This window comes from Giraffa tippelskirchi, chromosome 1, assembly GCF_054371585.1.
Source record: "Giraffa tippelskirchi isolate mGirTip1 chromosome 1, T2T-mGirTip1v1.2.pri, whole genome shotgun sequence".
NCBI classification, from domain to species: Eukaryota; Metazoa; Chordata; class Mammalia; order Artiodactyla; family Giraffidae; genus Giraffa; species Giraffa tippelskirchi.
In genome coordinates this window covers 84305262-84332221 of record NC_137275.1, presented here as the reverse complement: position 1 = coordinate 84332221, position 26960 = coordinate 84305262, and the positions used below count along the sequence as shown (strand labels likewise).

General features: G+C 41.7%; 1 long non-coding RNA gene across 1 annotated transcript; it reads right to left on the bottom strand.

Annotated features, from left to right (window-relative positions):
* Positions 1 to 19712: 19712 nt before the first annotated feature.
* On the bottom strand, positions 19713 to 20318 carry LOC145521279 (uncharacterized). Its single transcript, XR_014065292.1, has 2 exons — positions 20136 to 20318; positions 19713 to 20024 (listed from the first exon to the last, which is right to left on the bottom strand). It is a non-coding gene; the product is annotated as an uncharacterized LOC145521279 (long non-coding RNA).
* Between the last annotated feature and the right edge of the window lie 6642 nt (positions 20319 to 26960).

Sequence of the window (26960 nt, the reverse complement as noted above, 5' to 3'; positions counted from 1 at the left end):
ATTCTAAAAATACACCAGGCTTGAGATTTTTTTGAAGCTCTATCTGAAAATTAATGCAGAAGTTATTTTCTTTCCTTTGGATGTGAGGACAGTCCATATTCATGAAGCAGAGCTCAGGTTGCTGGAAGTCTTTCCTAATTATTCTGTATCCACTCAGATCAGAGCCACTGTGGCTGTTTGTAAAGTTTCATTGTGCAAAGATGTCCACTGAGGGCTGGTGGTGCTGAAATTCCAGCTCACACGTCCTTGTCCAGCCATGATGGGAAATGTGGCTTTCCCCCTCCTGTTTCACAAAATGTCTCCAGATGGGCTAAGAGTGAATTCTGTCACTTCTTTGTGTTATGAACCCTAGGAAAACTTAGGCATTTTACTTGAATTACCAAAAATGATACTATAATATAGGGAGTAAGTAGAGACTGAAGGGAGATAAAAATGTTAAGGATTTGGTAGCCAATTATAATAGGTTCATGAACCCACATGGAGTATGAAAAAAATGTTCAAAATTTTCAGTATCATTTTATTTGGTTTCATCTTTCCCCATTGCCCATCTTTTGAATAGAATGTACTGGAAGAGTAGGAGGGGACAATTTCTTTTTCTTTCAGATGCTACTTGTCTTTCCATTTTCATGCTACCAAAGCAGGATTCAGGACAACAGAAACAGAAGGAAAACCTCAGAAGAGATGGGAATTTAAAGCCACCAGTCTGCTTGGAAACAACGTTATTTCCTCATTCCCATGGGAACAAGAATTTGTTGGGGTCTGTAGACACCACAGAAATCCATGACTTTGCTGTTGCTGCCCGCTCTCTGTCCAAGGAAATGGATTTCAGATCCTTCTTCCATTTGGTAAAGGAGACATACCAGCCACTTCTTTTCCATGCCTTTCTGACTGCTATTCTTTCACTGACTACCATGTTATTTTATATTATTTTTGGTCATGGTTCTCCTTAGAGTCCAAGCACTCTAGTTCCAGTCTGTAACTGGAAGGTCCACAGACATCATCTAGCCCAAACCAAATACATAGCATGTGAGGGAAAGGAGTTCTGGAGAAGTGACACTGAGGCCAAGATAGGTTAGAGCTCAGGTTTGCAGCTCCCAGCCCAGAATGTTTTGTATCTACTTTGCTTTCTCCTTGTAGTATATCCATTTCAGTAAACAGCAGGTGTCTTCTGCATTTCTCATATCTCACCAGCTATTTGGGGCACAGACATCATGCACCCCTAGGCACAAGTGCCTCAGCCCGTGTTTACTCCTTCAGCCATAAACAGCTCTTCTTATGTAAATCATTAGCACCAGGGGCTGCCTACTACTCAACAGTCACGTTTAGATGTGTTTGAATCCCATTTGGGCCATAAGTCAGACATCAGCTATAATATCCTGTAATAGCACATAATATTTTATCTGTTTGGAAATCTCATTACAGGTAGACCTTGTTTTATTGTGCTTTGTTTTATCATGCTTCACAGATACTGTGGTTTTTTGTTTTTGTTTTTTACAAATTGAAGGTTTGTGGCACCCTGCATCAACTAAGTGTATTGGTGCCATTTTTCCTATAGCATTTGCTCACTTTGTGTTTCTGTGTCACATTTGGCAATGTTTCAAACTTTTTTGTTATTATTATATTTTTTAAGGTGATCTGTGACCAGTGATCTTTGTTACTACTACTACTCACTGAATGTTCAAATGATTGACATTTTTTTTTTTAGCAATAATGTATTTTTAAATTAAAGAATATACTTTTTTTAGATGTATGCTATTGCAAACTAAATAGACTGCAATATAGTGTAAACACGACTTTTACATGCACTGGGAAACCAAAAAATTTGTGTGACTCAGTTTATTGCGATACTCAGTTTATGGTGTTGGTTTGGAACTGAAACTGCACTATCTTTGAGGTCTGCTGATATGAGAGTGTTGGGCCTTCCTTTCAACAATCTTTTCTTTCACTTTATTGTATTTTAAAACTTTTTATTTTGTAGTGAAATTTGCTCAGTCATGTCTGACTCTTTGCAACCCCATGGACTATATATAGTCCATGGAATTCTCCAGGCCAGAATACTGGAATGGGTAGACTTTCCCTTCTCCAGGAGATCTTCCCAACCCAGGATCGAACCCAGGTCTCCCACATTTCAGGTGGATTCTTTACCAGCTGAGCCACTAGGGAAGCTCAAGAATACTGGAGTGAGTAGCTTATCCCTTCTCCAAGATCTTCCCAACCCAGGAATCGAACCAGGGTCTCCTGCATTGCAGGCAGATTCTTTAAAAACTGAGCTATCAAAGAAGCCCTTATTTTGTATTGGGGTATAGCCATTTAACTGGAGAAGGCAATGGCATCCCACTCCAGTACTCTTGCCTGGAGAATCCCATGGATGGAGGAGCCTGGTGGGCTGCAGTCCATGGGGTCACTAGGAGTCAGAGACGAGTGAGCGACTTCACTTTCACACATTGGAGAAGGAAATGGCAACCCACTCCAGTGTTCTTGCCTGGAGAATCCCAGGGACGGTGGAGCCTGGTGGGCTGCTGTCTATGGGGTCACACAGAGTCGGACACGACTGAAGTGACTTAGCAGCAGCAGCATAGCCATTTAACAATGTTGTGATAGTTTCAGGTGAACAGGGAAGGGACTCAGCCATACATATGCATATATCCATTCTCCCCCACCTTTTCTTTCACTTTAGACTATACTGTGTCTCTATTTATGTGAAAAATCTCCCCAGGATCAATCCACAAAGGTGTTTTCTCCTCCTATTAAAAGTGTGACATAAATTATAATTCAGTTGATACTTTTGTCGTTATTCAAAGGTTATGATTAGTTTTTAGGTTGGTCTTTAAAAACTTCAACTCACGTGTTAGGATGTTTCATAGTATTCTTGGGAAAAAACACACCAAACATCTGATTTGATAATGTGACTGTACCAAGTAGCTTGGAATTTCTCTAGATTAGGGGTTTAGAAGTTTGGCAGGATTCAGACCTTATTTTGTTTTAGGAAGAAACAGGTTTCATCAACAGGATGAACTCAGGAAACTCAGGGGATAGTGTAAAAGTGAAATTTTTGTTTAGACTCTTCGCTTATAAAAATGGAAGCCTGTATTCCAGTGTTTGGGAAGCATGTGAATCTGAACATGGCAGGATCTAGGATGATCTGGGCTCTTACAGTGCCTGAGTGACATCATTACTGGAACCAATGATCTTTATGGAGTCATTTGGATATTAATGTAGATAGGGCTGACTGTCTATTGATCTCAAGGTGTAGCTGGTAGGTTGTTGTGTCTTCAAATAGACATCCTTGATGTCATATCATTACTCTTATTTATCTTGTCCTCCTAAACCTTCAGGCCCAAGCAAGCCTGTTTTGGGGAGACCTGCCAGCCTGTACTCCTGTTGGCACACAGGGCCTCCCACCACATATAGGAGCCCTGGGTGGGTTCCGAAGTAACAGGAGACCTTTGTGTTCACTGCCAATCCTCAAGCTTAAATAAAGACCACTTCAGAAGCATTAGGGGAGAACCACAGAAGGACTATCCTGAGAACCTGAAAAAAGTGGATTCCCCCAAGCCTACCCTCCACACCAGCAGTCCAACAGGATTTATTCCTTTTAATTTCCAAGATTTCTAAAAAGCATGAAACCCGGTACTACCCCTTCATCAAGATTAGATTTAGGCAGTATGACAGTGTGCTTTGATCAATGGAAATCTTGTGAGCAGACAGGTAACCTGCAAATGCCATTTGATGATTAAAACAACTGAAAGAACCAGACTGTTTGTAACTAGATTTTTTAAAAAATTGAAGTATAGTTGATTTATAATGTTGTGTTAGTTTCAAGTGTATAGCAAAAGAATATGTACACATTCTTTTCAGATTCTTTTCCATTATAGATTATCTATAGAGATATAGAATAAGTTCCATTGTGCTATAAAGTAGGTTCTTATGTTTGTCTATTTTATAAATAGCTGTGTGTACCTGTTAATCCCAAATTTATAGTTTATCTGCCCCCCTCCTCAACTTTTCCCTTTTGGTAGCCATAAATTTGTTTTCTATGTCTGTGAGTCTGTTTCTGTTTTGTAAATAAGTTCATTTGTATAATTTTGTTTAGATTCCACATATAAGTGATAGCATATGATATTTGATTTGTCTTTCTCTGTCTGACTTACTTCATGTAGTATGATAGTCTCTAGGTCCACACATGTTGCTGCAAATGGCATTATTTCATTCTTTTTTATGACTGAGTAATATTCCATTGTATATATGTACCACATCTTTTTTATCTATTCCTCTGCTAATGGACACTTGGGTTGCTTCCATATCTTGGCTATTGTAAATAATGCTGCCGTGAATATTGGGGTGCATTCATCTTTTCAAATGAGAGATTTTTATAACTAGCTTTTGGATTAAATATTGACCAACTTTATTATTTATTTGTTCATTTGTTCAATGAATGAATTGTTCATTCAGCTAACACTCAGGAAGGGCTTACTTCAATGATCTTTCATCAAAGGACCTGAACTCTCTGCACCACAATTTTCACAAATGAGCTGTGAGATTTTGGTCAGAACATACGTTTTATTTTGATACAGATGAGAGCATTTGTGATTACAGTGATGTCTGGTCTCTAAAGTTGAACGGGTCCTGTTGTAGAACCATGGAGAGTGGGACACAAACTTGCTACAAGGGGCAGCAACTAAGAAGAATAGTAGAGTCAGTGGCCTGAGAGACCATTTCCAGGTCACAGAAGATCTTTGACTCTGGAAGGATATGAAAAAGTTGATCAGGGTTGGAAACAATTTTTCTTCAACAGCAATATGGTTCTGAAGGGTGACCAAGCGAAGACTGCAACAACTGAGTTTTATAGACTTTATAAAAATTGTTCTCCTTTGGGAGTGATCTTGGTAATTTGCTGCTGACTTCTTCAGCTCACAGTCTAAGCTATACACAGATAATTATAACCAAGACGAGTTAAAAAAAAATGTTGGGTTTGGAGAATAGGGGAAGTTTATTTTTAATTAAGTCACAAAAGGGCAGAAAGGGAAATTCAGGGATGTGATCAAGGTGAGCAAAATCCGTTCTGGGCTGAGAAAATGGCAGGCTGGTGGCAGATGGTTATCATAAACAAGAACCTTCCCTTCTCCCCTATTTGTTTATGTACCTTTTCAAATCATTGATGTGGATAGAAAAGGATTAATGTGCATTCTCATCTTAAATAGTTTATTATTGTACTTTATAATTTAGTGCTCTAATTGTACTCAGCTGTGGGCCAGTGGGGCCCCTTTGACCTGTTACTTAAGTTCTGGTAACATGCTGCAATTAGTTCCCCCTTCCATGAAAGAATACCATATGTCTGTGTCGATCACAGGGTCACCAGGTAGAGGCTATACTTTCCAGACTCCCTTGCAGCCAGAAATGGCAATGCAACTAGGTTCAGGCCAATAGCATGTGAACAAAAGTTACGTGAGCCACTTCTGAGCCATCTCTTTAGAGACAAAGCCACTTCCCCATGCTCTCTCTTTGCCAGACATGAAGGCAAGCCCACTTCACCTCCATGAATGATGGCAATATCCCCGGAGATGGGGAAGTAACAGGATGTTACAGGATGTGAGGAACCTGGATCCCAGAATGGGAGCAGCACTGCCCTACCAGCTCTGTGCCACTCACCCCTGGACTGCTTCAGGAGAAAAATTTTAATTTAAAGCTATCCATTTTATTCTTTCTTTGTTATAGCAGCTTAACTTGAAGTCTATTGCAATTCTCAAAGACGCAGTGATGTTAAACTGCAGAGTATGTTCAGAGAAAGCATCATGACTGGAGTGTGGAGAAAGGGGTTAGGGAGTGGTGGGAGGTGGGGCAGAAAATGCAGGACTTAGTATAGTCAGGAAATCATGGCCGGGCTTGTGTCTCACAACAGAAGACGTGATGGGCTGGGAAGGGTCAGCCTTGGTTTTAGTTGTGAGGTCTGTCCTCTTCTCCATAGTGAATCCTGCCTCCAAAACAAACAGCGAATGACACTCAGCACTGGCCTCTCACATCCTGGGTCCTGAAACATTGGCCACACATTGTCATACACCACGGCCCTGCTCTTCCTCCAGACCTCTGAACTTCTCATTTTTGATTCATCTTTCAGTCAATAGCTTTATCTTGCCCCCTGAATTTCCTCTGTGAACAAGCTGTGCAGTCTACATCCTGCCTTGTGCCCTGCCTTCTGCAGAGACCCCCACAGAATACACTCCAGATGCGGGGTCACGCTTTGGTGGAGCACTACAGAAACTTACCACCTTTTTGTCAAATCTGACAAGTATTCTACTTCCAGGAAAAATTAATGGGAGAATTCCTCCATCCATGTTCAATTTTGCTGCTCTCTTATTAATGAATTCTCCTATGTTTACTTCCTACTGGCTGTGGTTGACAATTTGGAAAATTACTTTAGAAAAAATACGGATTTTAAAAGGCTTATTTCCAATATTTCGGAAAACAGCACTTTTTTTTTTTTTCAACTTTCATTTCAAACTCTTTGACCATTCCAGTTCAAAGAATCTTCTACATACAATCAGAACTCTTTTGTTTGATGATGTTGAATGTCAGCTTTCTGTGCTCCTGCAAAATTAAACATTCACTGTAGCCCCAAACCATTGCTAAGTCCATCTCCCCTGTAAGATTTGCTCTCTACCCTCCTCTATCCCATCCTTTCCCCTGGGAGACTGACCTGTGTAGACTGCATCAATAAGCTCCCTTGCCCACCAGCTACCAGGAGGATTCAGCCAATTGGAGACCCAGAAGTGAGACCAGAGGTTGTAAGGAAAGTGCGATCGAGGTGTTTGTCCTCTATGGTCCCTCCCTTCTGGATTGCGAAGGGTTGGCTGCAGAGTCGGGTGCATCCCTTTTCCAGAGCATACGGCTCCTCTGTGATGGCCAGACCAGGTCTCAACACAGCTCTTCTCTACATAACTGCTCCCTCCCTTTTATTTTGTTTTCTGATAGCACCGGCTCCTCACCACTGCTTTTCATGGGGAGCTGCATCTTCCCTCACTGGTTTCTCTAACTCTGTCCTTCACTTTTGTAGATATCCTTTATTACACTGTCCTCAGTGATCTAGTTTCAGTGTACCATCTGTTTCCTGCTAGAAAGCTGACTGGTACAGTGATTAAGCTAGAGTTGTCTATAACACACCATAGCACATGGTCACTGAAAGGGGGCTGGTGCGTTAGATGTGCTCACTTGGTCTAAATGATCTGATTCTAACCAGTGCCCCAGGTTCACCTCATATATTTTTGGTTGTTTTTTCAGGTCAAAGGATTAGTTCATCCAGCCTTACTGTGGGCAGGGCCTGAGAACACATGCTGCTACAGACACAGGGAACAAATGTCTCTCTTCCCCATAGAGTTCTCTTTCTCCCAGGAACTTTGTTCTTTCTCTCTCCCTCCTTGCCTCTTTTATCCATTCATCCACCCATCCATCCATCCATACACCCATCCACCCCCCCAGTCACCCATCCACCCATCCACACACCCACCCATCCATCCATCTCTGTGTACGTACAGACACATACATACATGTGTAAATATAGAATTCTTTTTTCTGAGCCAGTTGAAGGTAAATTACATATGGTGTTTTCCCTTTAAATATTTCAGTGTGTATTACCTAAGAATAGAATATTTTCTTACATAACCATGGTACAGTATCAACTTCATAAACTTACATTGATGTAATCTTTCATCTAATCTGGCAGCTGTATCCTGATTTTGTCAGTCAATCTAATAATGTTCTTTCCAGCGCTTCATTCTCCACAGGATTCAGTGCAGGGTTGGGTACTGCATTTAGTTGTCAGGATCTTCTGGTCCTCTTTAGCCTGAAACACTTCCATAGCCTTTCATCGTCTTTTATGACACTGACATTTGAGAAATAGAGGCCCCCCTCCCATCCATGCACCATTCTTTTTAAAAATAGATCAGTCATCATGTTGTGTTGGCCTGATGTTTCTTGGTGATTCTATTGGGGCTATGCGTTGCTGGCCATGATGCTGCACGGGTGAAGTTGTGTCCTTCACGGGCTAATGTGTTAGGAGACACACACTACTCACTGGTGGAGGTAATTCTGATCTCTGCTACATAATTATTAGGTTTTATTTTCTCCCTTGAATTCATAAGCAGTTCACGAGGAGACACTTTAACACATACAAGTTTCCTGCTCCTTATCAAAACCTCCCTCTGGATTGAAAATCCATGGGTGCTTCTTACTGATCTACTCTCCACTCTGTGGCTGTACAATGATAATGTTCCCTGTCCAGCTCTTCCTGCACACTGGCCGTTTGGCCCTCAGCATTCAACTGTAAGCAGAGTAAACTTCTCCTCTATTTATGCGCATGTCTTTTAAAATCACTCACCTAGAGCCAGACATCCTGGAATGTGAAGTCAAGTGGGCCTTAGCATCATTATGAACAAAGCTAGTAGAGGTGATGGAATTCCAGCTGAGCTATTTCAAATCCTGAAAGATGATGCTGTGAAAGTGCTGCACTCAATATGCCAGCAAATCTGGAAAACTTAGCACTGGCCACAGGACTGGAAAAGGTCAGTTTTCATTCCAATTCCAAAGAAAGGCAATGCCAAAGAATGCTTGAACTACCGCACAATTGCACTCATCTCACACGTTAGTAAAGTAATGCTGAAAATTCTCCAAGCCGGGCTTCAGCAATACGTGAACTGTGAACTTCCAGATGTTCAAGCTGGTTTTAGAAAAGGCAGAGGAACCAGAGATCAAATTGCCAACATCTGCTGGATCATCAAAAAAAGCAAGAGAGTTCCAGGAATCATCTATTTCTGCTTTATTGACTATGCCAAAGCCTTTGACTGTGTGGATCACAATAAACTGTGGAAAATTCTGAAAAAATGGGAATACCAGACCATCTGACCTGCCTCTTGAGAACCCTGTATGCAGGTCAGGAAGCAACAGTTAGAACTGGTCATGGAAAAACAGACTGGTTCCAAATAGGAAAAGGAGGACGTCAAGGCTGTATATTGTCCCCCTGCTTATTTAACTTCTATGCAGAGTACATCATGAGAAACCCTGGGCTGGAGAAAGCACAAGCTGGAATCAAGAGTGCAGGGAGACATATCAATAACCTCAGATATGCAGATGACACCACCCTTATGGCAGAAAGTGAAGAACTGAAGAGCCTCTTGATGAAAGTGAAAGAGGAGAGTGAAAAAGTTGGCTTAAAGCTCAACATTCGGAAAACTAAGATCATGGCAACTGGTCCCATCACTTCATGGGAAACAGATGGGGAAACAGTGGAAACAGTGTCAGACTTTATTTTTTTGGGCTCCAAAATCACTGCAGATGGTGACTGCAGCCATGAAATTAAAAGACGTTTGCTCCTTGGAAGAAAAGTTATGACCAACCTAGATAGCATATTTAAAAGCAGAGGCATTACCTTGCCATCAAAGGTCCGTCTAGTCAAGGCTATGGTTTTTCCAGTGGTCATGTATGGATGTGAGAGTTGGACGGTGAAGAAAGCTGAGCACTGAAGAATTGATGCTTTTGAACTGTGGTGTTGGGGAAGACTCTTGAGAGTCCCTTGGACTGCAAGGAGATCCACCCAGTCCATCCTAAAGGAGATCAGTCCTGGGTGTTCATTGGAAGGACTAATGTTGAAGCTGAAACTCCAATACTTTGGCCACCTCATGCGAAGAGTTGACTCATTGGAAAAGACCCTAATGCTGGGAAGGATTGGGGGTAGGAGGAGAAGGGGACGACAGAGGATGAGATGGCTGGATGGCATCACCGACTCGATGGACATGGATTTGGGTAGACTCCGGGAGTTGGTGATAGACAGGGAGGCCTGGCATGCTGCAGTTCATGGGGTCACAAAGAGTTGGACACGACTGAGCGACTGAACTTAACTGAATATGGATTGATTTTTCAATCCCATTTTCCAAGAGTTTATTGTTGTACTTAATGTGCTGGTGCTCCAGTTTTACCATTGCGAAGACTTGGAGCTTCTTCCCAAGTCCTTGTAACATGCTCCATTATCTTTTTTGTGCACTTCCTTTCTTTCTTTCTGGCTTAACATGTTCCAGGCTCATCTTGTACTGACCCTGCCCTGGTCTTCGACTCAGCCATTTTTGTGAGTAGTCCTGGTCAGTTTTTGTGAGGAGTATGAGACACCACTACCCAGGCCCTAAGTGTGCTCATTGTTGCTGCTGGAGTGTATTCCCTTCTTGATACTTTCACTAGGGAGAACTGGGAAATACAAGCATGTATATGCACTATGCATACATATACACACACATTAATACTCACACATGCATACCTAAAAGTATATATATATTTTTCATATATCTGTTTCAGAAATTCTGGAGTTAGCACACAAAGTTGTGGAGTCCAAAACCTGCAGGGCAGCCTGGTGGTCTAGACGCCCAAGAAAGAGCTGATGTCACAACTCCAGTCAGAATTCCTTTGCCTGTGGGAAACCTCAGTCATTTCCTCTTATGGCCATCAACTGATTGAATGAGGCCCACCTACATTCGGGAGAGTAATCTGCTTTCTCAAATTCTACTGATTTAAATGGTAATCATTAATCTCATCTAAAAAAAACACCTTCATAGTGACATCTAGACTAGTATTTTATTTGACCAAATACCTGGGTAACGTGGCCTAGCCAAGTTGGCACATAGAATGAACCATCATACTTACTGTGCTGTGTGCTAAACACACTGGGGAAGTCCTTTTTGGGAGGAGGGGACAGGGAGGTGGCCTTTCAGGGCCATCAAGTCAGACCTCATCTCTGCCTCCACACTGTGGGGTGGTTCCCACCAATACATCCTTTTCCAGTGCTCAGGTTGGGGACGAGGACACAAGTTGGAGAACTTCTTTCAAATCCTCCCCTCCCTTTACACTATATACTTCCTCTTAGCCAAACAAGGCAAAGAAATACATACTTCTTTTTTTCCTTAAGTTCGGAGAGGAGAGTCGCTGCTGATATGAAGGATTCCCTAGGAAATTTTATCTCAAAGTACACGGACACAGTACTCCTCAGATAAATGCGTCTCTCTTGGGTAAGGAACAATGTTCCAGATAACCGGGCCTCCCATGGCCCAGTCTCACGCTTATCTGTTTTGTGCCGCTGTGTCAGTTTTGCTTCAGTAGCAGCATTTCATTCTGCAGAGACAGTGGGTAGCAACTCTTTGATCCTTGACCAGAGATAACCCTGGAGAGGGCCTGTCTTACATGCTGGGAAAGTTAAGTGAAACGGCTTTCACAGAATCCTGGAGAGAGAGAAGGGTCTTCGTCGCAGCCTAAAGAACAGCCCGGAGATCTGCCCACACGTGTTTTCATCCTGTCAGACTCTTCAGTGCTCAGCATGTAACTGGAATTGTTAAGGTGGGGCAGGGGGATACTTCTGCCCCTGTACTTCTTTCCGTATACACTTCAGAGGGGCTCACGGCTATAGCCAGGCTGCAGCTGTTCCATGTCTTTCAGGCATCACGGTGACCCATGGTGGGCAGTCTGTGCTGGGCGTTCTTCCAGGGCCTGGAGCAGCGGGCCAGGTCCACCTTGTCACAGGCGGTGACCTACTTGGGGAAAAAGAGCTGTAGAAGTGGAAGAGAGGAGAGAGCGCAGGAAAGTTCCTGCAGCTGTGGAGAAGGTGACAGGGAGGCTGAGGATAAAATGTGTTTGCCCACTGCCGGCGTGCTCTCCCCAGATGCAAGCCTGTCGCCTCACTGCCCCTAGAGGATCAGGCAGATCAGCGTCTGCAGCCTAGATTCGGCACCTCTCTCCTCCGACCACAGTTCCTCAGGACATGGGCCACACTTGCTTCTGATGGGTGCTGTCCAGCCTGGCTCTAGGTACCTTTCCAGACCCTCTACACCCATAACAATACACGTCTAGTACACCGTATATTCTCTGCCCTGCAGACAAACCTTCTTCCCTCAGGCCATCCTGGCTTTGATTGTGCTTCCCCTTCCTATAATGGCCTTCCACGCCTTCATCTGGTCAATGTCTCTTCTTCAAGACCAAGTTCAGCCTCACTCCTCCACGTCACCTTCCTGACTTCCTTCCCTAATTCCTCCTCTGTGTTCCATGAGATCTGGGTGTCACCTCCCGTGGCTGTAATTGCTCAGGATGATGTCGGCTAGACTCCCCACCTCCCCACGTGTGTGTATTTGTCACCTGAGAGACGTCCCGAGACCTGAAGCCTGATGCCACTGAGTCGCACCCTACACCCCACCCTGTTCACAGCCTAGAGCTGCAGAACCCTCTCTCCTGCAGCTCCTGCTGGGGACCCTTGCACCTCCTCACTTCCCACCTTGCCCTCTGTCCATGGCCTGGTCCTCTTGTCCTAGATCAGTGGCTGGCTAAGTGTCTTTCCTCCATGACTAAGCACAAATTTTCATTCCTGTTGGTTCTTGCCCTCTGATGGTGATTGTTTTGGCTTACTCCAAATAACAGCTGTGCTCATTCCCATCTGGCCCCCAGTGTGGCCTTCCCAGTATGCTCCTCCTTCCTGCTGAGGGGCCCTGACCCCAGAGAGGGAAGCCAGGCACCATCACGTGGCCAGCACTGGGGTTCAGAATAGCACAGTGTCTTCCTTTGTATGGCAGCTGCACAAGGTCTGCCACATAGAAGGTATCAGTGCTCACTGCGTGGTCAAGAAATACATCTTGACGCTTTCACATGATATTATTTAATGTAAAACTGTTAACAGTACTTACCTCAGGGGAATTATTACAGAGGGTTCAGAGAAGAAAAGAGAAATTAAAATTTTCATTCTCTACCATTTTCCACTGTTAGAATTTTTTTTACTATCACTATATGGTTTTTAATTAATTTTATTTTATTTTTATCTGCACTAGGTCTTTGTTGCTGCATGCAGGCTTTCTCTAGTTGTGGAGAGCAGGGGCTACTCTCTAGCTGTAGTGCGTGGACTTCTTATTGCGGTGGCTTCTCTTGTTGTGGAGCATGTGCTCTAGAGCTCGTGGCCTTCAGTGGTCGTGGCACACAGGCATACTTGCCCTGCAGTATGTGGAATCTTCCTGGACTAGGGATCGAACCCATGTCCCCTGCATTGGCAGGCGGAGTCTTAACCACTGGACCACCAGAAAAGTTCCCATGACTATGCTTTAGTAGCCGTAATGAGACAGCCATATCATCAAATGGAACCTGTGTTTCCTGTATTAGTTTGCTAGGGCTGCCATAACTGGGCAGCTTAAGCAACAGATATTTACTTTCACACAGTTTTAGAGTCTAGAAATCTGAGATCAAGGTGTCGGTAGGGTTGGTTTTTCCCTGTTTCCTTGGCTTACAGATGGCCGCCTTCCCACTGTGTGTCCAGATGCTCTTCCCTCTCTGCGTGCCTGTGTCCCAATCTCCTCCTCTTGTAAGCACAATGGTCATATTGCATATAGCCTCCCTATTATCTCCTCTGTAAGGACATTGTCTCCCAGTACAGTCACATTCTGAGGTATGGGGGTTAGGACTTCAGCATGTGAATTTGCGGGGACATAATTCAGCCCACAACACTTCCTGATAGGTACAAGCCCCACCAGTGCAGAGCAGGCATGGGGGAGGACCATAATGTCCTCCTGCCTCTAGCCTACCCTGACTTACTATCAGTCACTCAGTCATGTCTGACTATTTGTGACCCCATGGACTGCAGCTCACCAGGCTCCTCTGCCCGTGGAATTCTCCAGTCAAGAATCAGAGTGGGTAGCTACTCCCTTCTCCAGAAGTTCTTCCTGACCCAGGGATCGAACCCAGGTCTCCTGCATTGCAGGCAGATTCTTTACCATCTAAGTCACCAGGGAAGGCCCCTCACTATCAGTAGCAACACCAGTCCCCACCTTCCTGCTCCCTGGAAGACCATCCAGCCGTTCTCATTTGTTCTGATGCAACTAAGCCAGCCTAGTGTTCATTCTCCATTCTGGTTACACCCCGAATCATCTAGGAAGATTTATAGATTCTGATGTCAGGGTCCTATACTCAAATGTTTGCATGTGGTTGATCTGGAAACAGTGAGGGCCTTAGAGTTTTTAGAGTTCCTAGGTGGATCTAACATACAGCCAGTTGATCATCATGGATGTAGCCTCTCTCTGTTAGATCTGTGGAGGCAGAAGTGCGTGCGTGCTCAGTCGTGTCTGACTCTTTGTGACCCCATAGACTGCAGCCTGCCAGGCTCCTCTGTTCATGGAATTTTCCAGGCAAGAATACTGGAGTGAGTTGCCATTTCCTCCTCCGAGGATCTTTCCAACCCAGGGATTGAACTGCATCTTTTGCATTGGCAGACAGATTCTTTACTGATGAGCTACCAGGGAAGCCAGGTCTATGGACGTGGGTATAAATTCAAGGTAAATGCAAGTGCTGGTTTGACACAGGTGGAAGCTCTGACAGGGTACAAGATTTTGAGGCAGAGCCTTAAAATCATCTCTGAATTTGGTCAAGCCTGTGTCTTAGAGAATAAATAGTGGAAATCCAGAAATTCCACTATTATCTTTATAGCGCTAACATTAAGTAGCATCTTTATAGTGCTAACATTTAGTAATGAAATTGTAGATGCTTGATAAAAATTTGTTGACTAAACAAACAAGGAGAGGAGTAACACATGAATGAATGAATGGTCGCTGCCCAATCATGCAAAGCTATTCACTAATTTCTTTATAAATGTCTCCCATGTATAGAGTCTTTGGGTGATGCTGGGTGAATAATTCTTTTCCTCTCCCCTTTTCTATACAGCTAAAGACCACCACTTATAACACTGTTTACTTTACACAGAGTCCAAGGCCATCCATTATGTAACAGCTTTCTTTAACTTTATTATTTTTTCCTTGACCTTGGCTATGATTTTTGGCAGCTTCTCAGGTCAGGAAGCACAGTCTGTGCAGTTTTTACCCTTTCTACTTGCAGTTTCTCAAGCCTAAACCTTCCTCTGATTTTGGTCCACTTTGGAATACTTTCAGACATTTAAAATTTTGTTTTCCATTTTGTTTAGTTTTTACTATGTATCTGCTAGGGACTTGCATGACTGCTTTACTTCTCTCCTACTAGTGAAGCAACCAATATCTAAGCTTCTTGATAAATTGCCACAACTAAACATTTAATAAGCATATGCTCCAAGCTAGACACTGGAATAAACTTGACATGATTTTATTTCATTCTCAAAATGATCCTATTCTGTGGATCCTACTACTGTCCCACTTCACAGGTGTGAAGACTGAGGCTCAGGTTTTAGAGTTTACCCAAGGTCGCATAGATTAGCTGTCAGAGGCCTGCTGGTGTCTTTGCTACCAGAGGAAGCTCTTTTTTAAAGGAGAAAACCCCGTAGAACCCACATAAAGTAATACTTTTATTAATTTAGTTTATAAACAATGGACTCACAAATTATTATAGATACAGTTTATAGATAATGGATTCACAAAGCTCTCGGAACAGTCCTTCATGGTAGTTTCGGAATCTGTGTTATGATGCTGACTTTGGATTAAGCTACTGTTATGCGAGTTGATTTATCTACCGGTTTATAAACATCTCGGTGTGGCTCACCCTACACCAGTTGCTTTTGTTAGTTTTACTTGCAGCAAGAACTACAGAGCTCATAAGTTTATAAATGATGAGATACCACTACATACCCACTAGAATGACTAAAATGAAATATATTGATAATAATTCCAAGTATGGATGGAGATGTAGAATACCTGGAATTCTCATGCCTTGCTAGCAGACTTACAAATGGTGGGTTATTGAGCAATTTGACTCTTTCAATCATGTTTGTGCATCATTTTGATAAATATCCATTGCTCTAATTTTCCACATTAACATTTTATAAAGGAAAAACCACATGATCATTTGAAAATCAAAATCATCTACCAAAATTCGTCAATAACATCACATGTAACCATGAACAGTGGAAAGCATTTTATTACAAATCAGGAAAGGTAAAATACCCATTATTACTATCATTATCTGTTTTATAATATACTAGAGATCCTATGAGTACAGTAAGTTAAAAAAATAAATGAGTAAACAAATGAAAGATATATAAGTTGCCAGGGAAGAAGCAGAATTGCCATTGTTCACATTTATATGATGGTCTATGTAGAATGTCCAAGGGAACCTACAGTCTAATTAAAACTGACCAATGAATCTGGCAAGATTGCTGGATATGAGTGCATAAAAAATCAGTTGTATTCCTACACATTAGCAACAAATGTAAAAAATGGAATTAAGAAAGATACCATTTTAAAAAGCAACACAAATACCACCGTACTTAAAGAACAAATATTTCAAAAGATGTGCAAGACTGCTTTGGAGACAATCATAAAAAGTAAAAATTAAAGCCAATCTAAGGAGAAACATGCAGCACATTTTCAAATGGAAATGCTCCATATCTTAAAACTGCTAAATGTCCCCCAAATTTGCAGAATAAATCAATGTAATTCCAATAAAAACTCAGTGAAGTCCCCCTTTTATTGAAAGGTTAATTCTAAAATGTCTATGGAAACATAGAGGACCAAGATGAACCAAGAAAAATTTTGGCAAAATAAGAGCTCACGAGCTCACTTTACTGCATACTTTATTAAAAAAATCTATAGTAAAGTAAGCAAGGTGGTACTTTTTTCTTTACCTTCTTTTTAAGAATATTCATTTTTTTGAATATAGTTGATTTACAATGTTGTGTTAGTTTTAGGTGTACAGCAAAGTGATTTTGTTATTCATATATATATATATATACTTTTCCATTATGGTTTATCACAGGATAGTGAAAATAGTTCCCTATGTTATACAGTAGAACCTGGTTTATTCATCCTATATATAGTAGTTTGCATCTGCTAATCCCAGACTCCTAATCCATCCTTCCCTGACCCCATTCCCCTTGACAATGGCAAGTCTGTTCTCTGTGGCTGTGAGTCTGTTTCTGTTTCACAGATAAGTTCATTTGTGTCATATTTTAGATTCCATATATGTGACACAATATGACATTTATCCTTCTCTGTCTTACTTCACTTAGCATGATAATCTCTAGGTCCACCTATGTTGCTACAAATGGCATGATTTCATTCTTTTTTATGGCTGGGTAGTATTCCATTGTATACATTAATATGTATCACATCATCTTTTTCCATCCTCTGTAGATGGACATTTAGGTTGTTTCCATGTCTTGACTCTTGTAAACAGTGCTGCTGTGAACATAGGGCTGCATGTTTCTTTTTGAATTAGTTTCAAGCAGGGTGATGTTGATGACAAAGTAGACAGACCAGTGGGACGTAATAGAGAGCCGTCAACAGATTTACGAATATGTGGAAGTTAGATATACGACAGAGGTGATTGTAAACCATGCTTTCAAAGCATTCTCATGTTTAACTTTTCCTGTCTATAACTCTAAGTGCAAAATAACCCCAAGCCCCAGAGACACTGTGTAAAGGGAGAACTCTTTTCCCTTCTACTCACACACTGTTATTCTGACCACCAAGGGTGTGTGTGGGTGTGTGTGTGGGTGTGTGTGTGTGTGTGTGTGTGTGTGCGTGCGTGCGTGCGCGCAGGGTTTCCCACACTAAGCAGTTGGGTGTCGTACAGCTTTAACTCAGTCTGGCACTATCTACCCTGGGGGCAGTATTGGATCCCACAGGTTAAGGCTCAGTCCCACAAGACTGCTCCCCAACTTCAGACGCCAATCACAAAGAGGCGGACATGACTGAACAGCTGAGCCCACATGCAATCACAGGGTTGGTTCCCCTGGCATCCAACCCCATCACTAGGGGCTTTGCAAAGTCACCGTATTAACATAAACACAGGTTGTGGCTAAAAGGGGTTTATCAATAACATCTTTATCTCTCCTTATCACTTGGGAAATCCCAAGATTTTAGAAGCTCTGTGCCAGGAGTGGGATGAAAACCAAATATATATATTTCTTGTTATAAATCACAATTTCACTTGCTGCTTTTTCAAAGTCAATCACCTGGCCCCCTAGCATCTTCCAAAGACTCCCCCAGCACTCCTCGTCCACTGTCAAGTCTTCTCTTGCCAGTACACTTTATCTACAAACTCAATCTGCTTATTTACAAAGTGTTGTTTGCTATTTTTATAAACTTATTTTCCTTGTCCGGTTGAAGAATTTTCTGTCAAACCTACTGAGGTATCCTTGGTTACCTGTGTCTCACACTTCTTCACGTTAGAACTAGTAGGAATATTTAAGTCATTTTACAGCTTTCCCCAACCAGTAGGGCTTTCAGGAAGCCTCTCACCTGTCTGCAGCAAGGCAGAGAAGTTTATCTCTTGGTTTTTTTTTCCCCTCCGGATGGCAAAGAAGTCCTATCACATTTGGAAAGCAGGAAACAAGATAAACAGAGTAGAGGAGAAAAATAGGAAGGATGGTAGAATCTGAGACAATAACAAAAGACCACTAATATCTTAAAATGATGAAGAGAATGCATGTTTTCATTATAGAGTCCATGATTGAAGGAACACTGCTGATCTAGTCCTTTGCCAGAATGTTTATTTATGGAACAGAGTTGGTGTTTTAGCATCACGGTGTCCAGGAATTAGGCTGACTCTATCAGCAGGGATTAAAGCAAAGCATCTGTAGGAAATGATTTTAGCTGAATCTTCCTTAGTTTGGTGACAAGTGGTTTGTGCCAGGTTGCCGTCTACCCTGCAACCTAGTGTAAAAGATGTAGCTTTTCAAAAATATTTTTGGTATTAATAGGCATATGCCTCATGCACAAAGAGCTACTCAACAGATTGAATTAAACAACAGTGAGTATTATTAATAAGAGGTGACTGTATGACTGAGTTCTCACTACATGCTAAGTATTCCACTGGTACTAACCCACTGAATCTTCCCCACACCACCATAAGCCCAGTACTGTTATTTTCCATTTTATAACTGAGGCCTCTGACACCACAGGAAGGAATATGCCACCTCACAGTGTTGGAATGGCATGGATCCCAACTAGGCTTCAGTTTCCACAACGCCTGAGAGCAGGTTCTTGAGAAGAACGGATGGATGATCCAAGGAGCCCATCGGGCATTTCTGTGAAGACAGTCCCAGGACTCAGGGCGAGAGAAGAGCAGGGAAAGAATCTGTCTTCCATGGACTTCAGCCATACAACTTCACCTCATGGGAGGCTGCTTGGTCTGTTGACACGAGGTTATGGGCCTCTGTGTGGAGATGGCCACCCTCCTCATGACGGCAGCTGGCACAGAGGGGAGGAGAGAAAGAAGGACCAGGCTGCAGAAGCTCCAGTGGTGTGGTGGCAGGCTTCTCTTCTGAGGGCACAGAGCCAGTGCCAGGCAACCTGGTGACCCAGGTATGTGGACCTCTGCCTGTCCCTTCTTGTCAGTGGCACCTACTGTCTTATGAGAACGATAGACCAGGAGTCAGCTGGCAGAGGTTCTGATCCATATGGTCACCACCTGCATAAATACTACCTGCAGCTGAGCCTCTTAATCTCTCAAAGCGTAGGTTGCCTCTCTAGTAAAATGAGGTTGTTGGGCCAGATTCTTCCCTCATAATTTTTTCCCATATATCTCAGTGGATGTGAGTAGTAATTTTCAAACAAGTGTCCCATGGAGGCGATTCAGAAATTGTGCAAAGATTAAGGTTTTTTTCCAATAAGCAAGTATCCATTGAAATATCTATATACTATTATTGCCAATGAGATTTTACTGAGAAAGAGTTCACTGCTATTCAATCTGAAAATAATGCAATAGAAAACTCTCAAAGACAAGACGACTTTTTAAGACCTAAAGGAATGACTTTATAATGCAGGAATTTCAGACTGAACAGGATGCATGAGAGGTCCCCTGCTGAAGGGACCCCACAATTATGCCACTCAAGGCACTTCTCCTGTCCACCCAGAGGTCAGACTTCCCGGGATATCCAGCTCAGTGGGCACCATTCTGCAGGAGGAAGATTTCATAAGCAAACAGCCTCTTGCGGCAGAGGTCACTGGTTAAACCACATGCTCGCCGCCCCCTGAGGGGAGTAGATCTGTCCATGCCTTTCCCAGCACATCAGCTGACACTGATATCTACTGAAGAACATCCTACAGGAAAAGAAATAATACTGCATTAAGTGTTACATGTCAGTAGTGAGCTGCATCCCAATTCCAGAAAATTAAAATGTGAGAGATGAGTCATAGAAATCAAAAACTGACAGCAGCTTTCTTTGCTGGAGTCCCTGCTGTGCTGTGAGAGACCAGGGACCATCTTCTGTGGCACTTTTCTCTGGACTCAATCATAAACCCGAGCCTGGGTCAGGAGCTCACAGCCGCTCACGAACTTTCAGATGCTTGTGTGGGAGTGAAGTTTACCTGCTCCTAGGATGCTGCAAGTTAGCTAAGCCACCCAATTAAAGGCAGCTTTGCTCATAATGGCCCTTTGTGACATTTGCATCCCATTCCTTGTGAGGACATTGGCCCTGCATTAATAGGATGACACTTTTCCCACATCTTCTACAAAGAACAGGTGTTCACAGGGCTCCTTTTTGAACAGCCGGGAGTGATATTTCCCCTCCCGTAATCAGTCAATCAAACGCTCCAGGCTGGGAAACAGTCAGTCAGTGTATTTTACCTTCTCCCTGGTACTTTGTTTACCTCCACGGAGCAGGCTATAGAACAGATGATTGGTTTATATTAGTCAGTGAGGAAAGTAGAAGAAAAGGGAGAACTTGAAGAGATGTAGCTAATGTTGAAGAATATTTCCCTCCCTGTTGCTAAAAATTCCATGAGTTTCTTCCACTGCAAAAGGGGCTCTGTTTAGAGGATGTTAGCTGGTGCCATGCAACTCAAAGTGGCTAAAACCAGCCTGATTTCTGCAAGGATCTGTTGAAAGCATTTCGTTGTGGAAATCTCACTGTGTCCTTGTTCTGGTCAAATCTCCTCTGTTTGAAGGAATTTCTATGGAGGCCCAGAGGTGGAGCGACTAGATGTGCTCTTGTAAAGGGGGTTGGTAGGGTGTTACCTCCCCAGACTCTAAATCTATCTTGTGCCCTGTCCTTGTTTTTCTAAAATATAGTTCTGCGCATGTCACTCCACATCTCCGAAAACCAAGTGGCATCCCACCCTGTTCCCAAGCCATCTTTCTCTCCATACCCCATCTCTTTGATGTATGAGTGCCCAGGAATATGCCTTTTTCTTTTGTTTCCTTCATCTTTGCTGTGCTTAGAATGCCCTTCCCTACTTGCCTGCCTGGTAAACTCTTACTCATCTTTCAAGACCAAAATTAAATGTCAGAACTCACTTTCATCCTCTATTTTCCCCTTCCTTTGCATTCCCATAATTACTGCTATCATTGCTCTTAGATCATCCCATTGCCCTTATAGCCCCCTGCCAAGTCTCCCTGCCTCTTCTTGCCTCCCTCCAATTCATTTTCCATACTGCAGAGTATTTCTAAAGTGCGCTTCTAGTCATGTCCCTCTTCTGCTCATATTCTTCACTGGCTACCTATGGAGCCCAGGATGGAGATCCGTAATGTAGCTCACACAAACTGTGTTAATCATAGTGTCTCCAAACAGATGGAGAAATATACTGTGTTCATGGGTTGGAAGAATTAATATAGTGAAAATGAGTATACTACCCAAAGCAATCTATAGATTCAATGCAATCCCTATCAAGCTACCAACGGTATTTTTCACAGAACTAGAACAAATAATTTCACAACTTGTATGGAAATATAAAAAACCTCGAATAGCCAAAGCAATCTTGAGAAAGAAGAATGGAACTGGAGGAATCAACCTGCCTGACTTCAGGCTCTACTACAAAGCCACAGTCATCAAGACAGTATGGTACTGGCACAAAGATAGAAATATAGATCAATGGAACAAAATAGAAAGCCCAGAGATAAATCCATGCACCTATGGACACCTTATCTTCGACAAAGGAGGCAAGAATATCCAATGGAGAAAAGACAATCTCTTTAACAAGTGGTGCTGGGAAAACTGGTCAACCACTTGTAAAAGAATGAAACTAGAACACTTTTTAACACCACACACAAAAATAAACTCAAAATGGATTAAAGATCTAAATGTAAGACCAGAAACTATAAAACTCCTAGAGGAAAACATAGGCAAAACACTCTCCGACAAAAATCACAGCAGGATCCTCCATGACCCACCTCCCAGAATATTGGAAATAAAAGCAAAAATAAACAAATGGGACCTAATTAAAATTAAAAGCTTTTGCACAACAAAGGAAACTATAAGGAAGGTGAAAAGACAGCCTTCAGAATGGGAGAAAATAATAGCAAAAGAAGCAAGAGACAAACAATTTAATCTCAAAAATACACAAGCAACTCCTGCAGCTGAATTCCAGAAAAATAAACGACCCAATCAAAAAATGGGCCAAAGAACTAAACAGACATTTCTCCAAAAAAGACATACAGATGGCTAACAAACACATGAAAAGATGCTCAACATCACTCATTATTAGAGAAATGCAAGTCAAAACCACAATGAGGTACCATTTCACGCCAGTCAGAATGGCTGCTATCCAAAAGTCTACGAATAATAAATGCTGGAGAGGGTGTGGAGAAAAGGGAACCCTCTTACACTGTTGGTGGGAATGTAAACTAGTACAGCCACTATGGAGAACAGTGTGGAGATTCCTTAAAACACTGGGAATAGAACTGCCATATGACCCAGCAATCCCACTGCTGGGCATACACACAGAGGAAACCAGAATTGAAAGAGACGCGTGTACCCCAATGTTCATCGCATCACTGTTTACAATAGCCAGGACATGGAAGCAACCTTGACGTCCATCAGCAGATGAATGGATAAGGAAGCTGTTGTACATACACACAATGGAATATATTACTCAGCCATTAAAAAGAATACATTTGAATTAGTTCTATTGAGATGGATGAAACCGGAGCCCATTATACAGAGTGAAGTAAGCCAGAAAGAAAAACACCAATACAGTATACTAATGCATATACATGGAATTTGAAAGATGGTAACGATAACCCTATGCGAGACAGAATAAGAGACACAGATGCATAGAAGTCTTATGGACTCTGAGGGAGAAGGTGAGGGTGGGACGTTCTGAGAGAATAGCATTGAAACATGTATATTATCATATGTGAAACAGAACACCATTCCCGGTTCGATGCACGAGACAAATGCTCAGGGCTGGGGCAATGGGATGACCCAGAGGGATGGGGTGGGGAGGGAGGTGGGAGGGGGGTTCAGCATGGGGAAAACATGTAAACCCATGGCTGATTCATGTCAATGCATGGCAAAACCCACTACAATATTGTAAACTAATTAGCCCTCAACTAAAATAAATAAATTTATTAAAAAAAAAAATCATAGTGTCTCTTCCCTCCAGGTGCTCTGCGGTACTGAGTGATCTGCAGTTTTGGGGATGGTATACTTTTTCTCACCTCCTGGGTTTGTGCAAATCATGTTACCTAGGCTAGGAATGCTCTCTTTCACCACTCCTTCAGCTTTCAGGTTTCAGTTGTCTGATTTGACTCCCCCAAGTCTTGGTTGGTACTCTTTTGTACTTTTTTAGAGATTCTTAAATTTTCTCCGATGTAGCGCTTAAACCCCTGAGGTTTCACAGATTCTCTGAAGTTTCTTGAGGACAAGGGCTGGTTTTTGTACGTTGTTATAACTCTGACACACAAACAGGACTCAAATGTTTGTAAAATATGATACTTGAGTTAGTTCTTGCAGGATAATGGAGCAATGTAGACCGTAAACATATCTGTCCTGTCAACCCTTTGCAATCTTGGTTAAGGCTCAGGCCTACAAGCCTCAGTTCTGACATGGGACTATCATTTTTAAAGGTTTCTAAAACTTTTGGCATTTGCAGACCATATACTTTGTGTATGAGTCATGCAGATAACCAGCAAGTGTAAACACTCTCAAAAGATTAATCATAATCAAAAAATGAAACAAAAGCACTGTATGTTAACTTACTATTGTTAGCATATTTACCAGTTTCATATCAGTAAGAAGGATGATACTTGTTCACTATCTTTCACTAAGGGATCTACAGACACTGTGAACCATTGGTGAGATTTCATATCCAATTTAGACTTCTCTTTGTTCTATTTAATAACAATATTCTCACAGTGAAAAGTTTGGAAAATAGGCAGCAGGTGTTTGGTGAATCTTTCAAATGCTTATGGGGAAATTATGGTGAGATGTTTTTTTTAAAATGAACATGTCTTCCCTCTTCAACATCTTCATCATTTTTTCATATTCTTTTTTTAAAATTACTTATTTTTAATTGGAGGATAACTGCTTTTCAACGTTGTGTTCATTTCTTCCATACATCAACATGAATCAGCCATAGGTATACACATGTCCCATCCCTCTTGAACCTCCCTACCTTCTCCCACCCCATCCCACCCTCTAGGTTGTCACAGAGGACCGGGTTGAGCTCCTTGTGTCATACAGCAAATTCTCATTGGCTATCTATTTTATATATGGTAAAGTATATGTTTCGATGCTACTGTCTCAATTCATTCCATGGTGAGATTTCTTACCAAGTGCTTTCTCTACTCCATAGTAATAAACTAGAAACTCAAGGGTGGATGGTTCACCTAGGAAGACAGTGATGGATGGATTGTTAAGTGCAATCTGGGTGAGTTCAGCTTTTGAAAGTATTTCTTCTGGGTTCTTTTTTAAAAAACATTTTATTAAAATTGTAAAATATGCTCAATATGTAGAATCAATTTATTTCTCTAAGGCATGAGAAAATCATCCAGGATTGGAAAAGATTGAAATACTCAGCAATCAAATGATTTATGGCATAATTCGATCTTCCAAGAAGTCTCAATAGCTTATCCTCAACATTAACATTGTATTTCACCCCGAATGGTAACTGTTCACTTTGTTAATAATACTATACATGTAATATTCAAACAAGTTACCTGAAATCATAGAAATTGTCTCTTTTAAAAATTAATTTTTTTGGCTGTGCTCGGTCTTCATTGCTGTGCACAGGCTTTCTCTAGTTGTGGTGAATGGGGGCTACTCTTCATTGCAGGGTACAGTCTTCTAATTTGGGGTGGCTTCTCTTGTTGCAGGGTACGGGCTCTACGTGCACAGGCTCAGCAATTGTGGTTTGTGAGCTCAGTAGTTTTGGAGCTCAGGTTTGCTTGCTCCAGGGCATGTGGGATCTTCCCAGGCCAGGGATTGAACCTGTGTCCCCTGCTTTGGCAGGTGAATTCTTACTCACTGTACCAACAAGGAAGTCCTACAAATAGTCTTTACTAAGATGATATATATCTCTGAGTTGGTTTCAATTTAAGTCTATTATCTTAACATTGATAAAACTGTTAAAAGGGCCTCCTTTCATTCTCAAAGGTGTCCCTGATCAGATAATACATTAGATGGTTTCCTTAGCCCTTCCTGGCATTAATCGTGTTATGAATATAGAAATGTCTCTAATATGGTCTCATATGAATACTTTTGAGTAAAATTATGTTTCTGTTTATGATCTTGTGAGTATTTTTTCCTATGAAAGTGGGGAGAAGTGGATTTTTGTGTGTGTGTCACTGCTTAATATTTCCCCTCACAGCATGCTGAACAGTTTTACCATTAGTGGATATAATTTCATCTCATTTTTACTTGCCATTATTTCCTTCAACTCAAAATCAAGGTCAAGAGTCACTTAGCATTGAATGCCAGTGAATGTGTACAGCCATGTGGGGTCAGGCAGTCAGGAGCAAATTCTGTTAACCCCTTCCTGGATGTCCCCACCTGTCAACACTGGTCCCACTCCATATCGCTTTTCACATAGAAATTTTCAATTAATGAAAAGTCTCTATAGTAGCATGGATTTCAGTAATAAGTGGGACAAATACCACCAAACCCTTCTCCCTCACAGACAGACAGACAGCATCTGTACCAAGTGCGGATTTGTATTCAGTGTATCAGAGGTTCCAACCTACTGAAAAGAACTCACACACACACACACACACACACACACACTATGAACATGCGACGGTGCTTCCATGTGACTTCAGCTTGCTCCCTGTGATAAAGGAATTTTATCTAATAACTCATTCTGTTTCCTCTCAAGAACTATATTTTTATCAGAAGTTTTATAGACTTCTTGACAATAGCATGAAAGTACTAGTTGCTCAGTCGTGTACAACTCTTTGTGACCCCATGGACTTTAGCCCTCCAGGCTCTTCTGTCCATGGGATCCTCCAGGCAAAGATACTACAATGGGTTGCCATTTCCTTCTTCAGAGGATCATCCAGACCCAGGGGTCAAACCTGCATTGCAGGCAGATTCTTTACTGTCTTGGCCTGATCTAATTTTACAATAAGGAATAAAGCTCCTAAAATGCATTACTTAGGGCTTGTGCTAGAAAATCTTTTTTAGTCTACTATAGAGGTTTCTCTTCTTTATTTGAAAATTATATGGAAGTTCTCTGGCTTCATACAACTATTTGACAAAATTTCAAAACACTATATCAAGGAATAGGGATAAATGGATAATAAGGCCAATAAATTTCAGTTTAATGTTTTCATCATGATATATTTCTTTTTTGCATTTTAAGGCTCCATGTAGGAAATTATCTCATTTACAGATCACCTTGAAGCAGAACATATAAATATTCATATTTGTACTGAATTTCTGAATGCCACTTACAATTATAGCATTTCTGCACATTCTTATATTTATGATACGTTTTATCATTTTATTATTTTTTAGTTGAAATATAGTTGATGTACAATATTATATAAGTTCAGTTCAGTTGCTCAGTCGTGTCCGACTCTGTGACCCCATGGACTGCAACACGCCAGGCTTCCCTGTCCATCACCAGCTCCCAGAGTTTGCTCAAACTCATGTCCATCGAGTTGGTGATGCCATCCAACCATTATATATGTTACAGGTATATAACATAGTGATTCATAATTTTTAAAGGTTATACCCCATTTATAGTTATTATAAATTATTGGCTATATTCCCATGTTGTACAATATATTCTTATAGCTTATTTTGTACCTAATAGTTT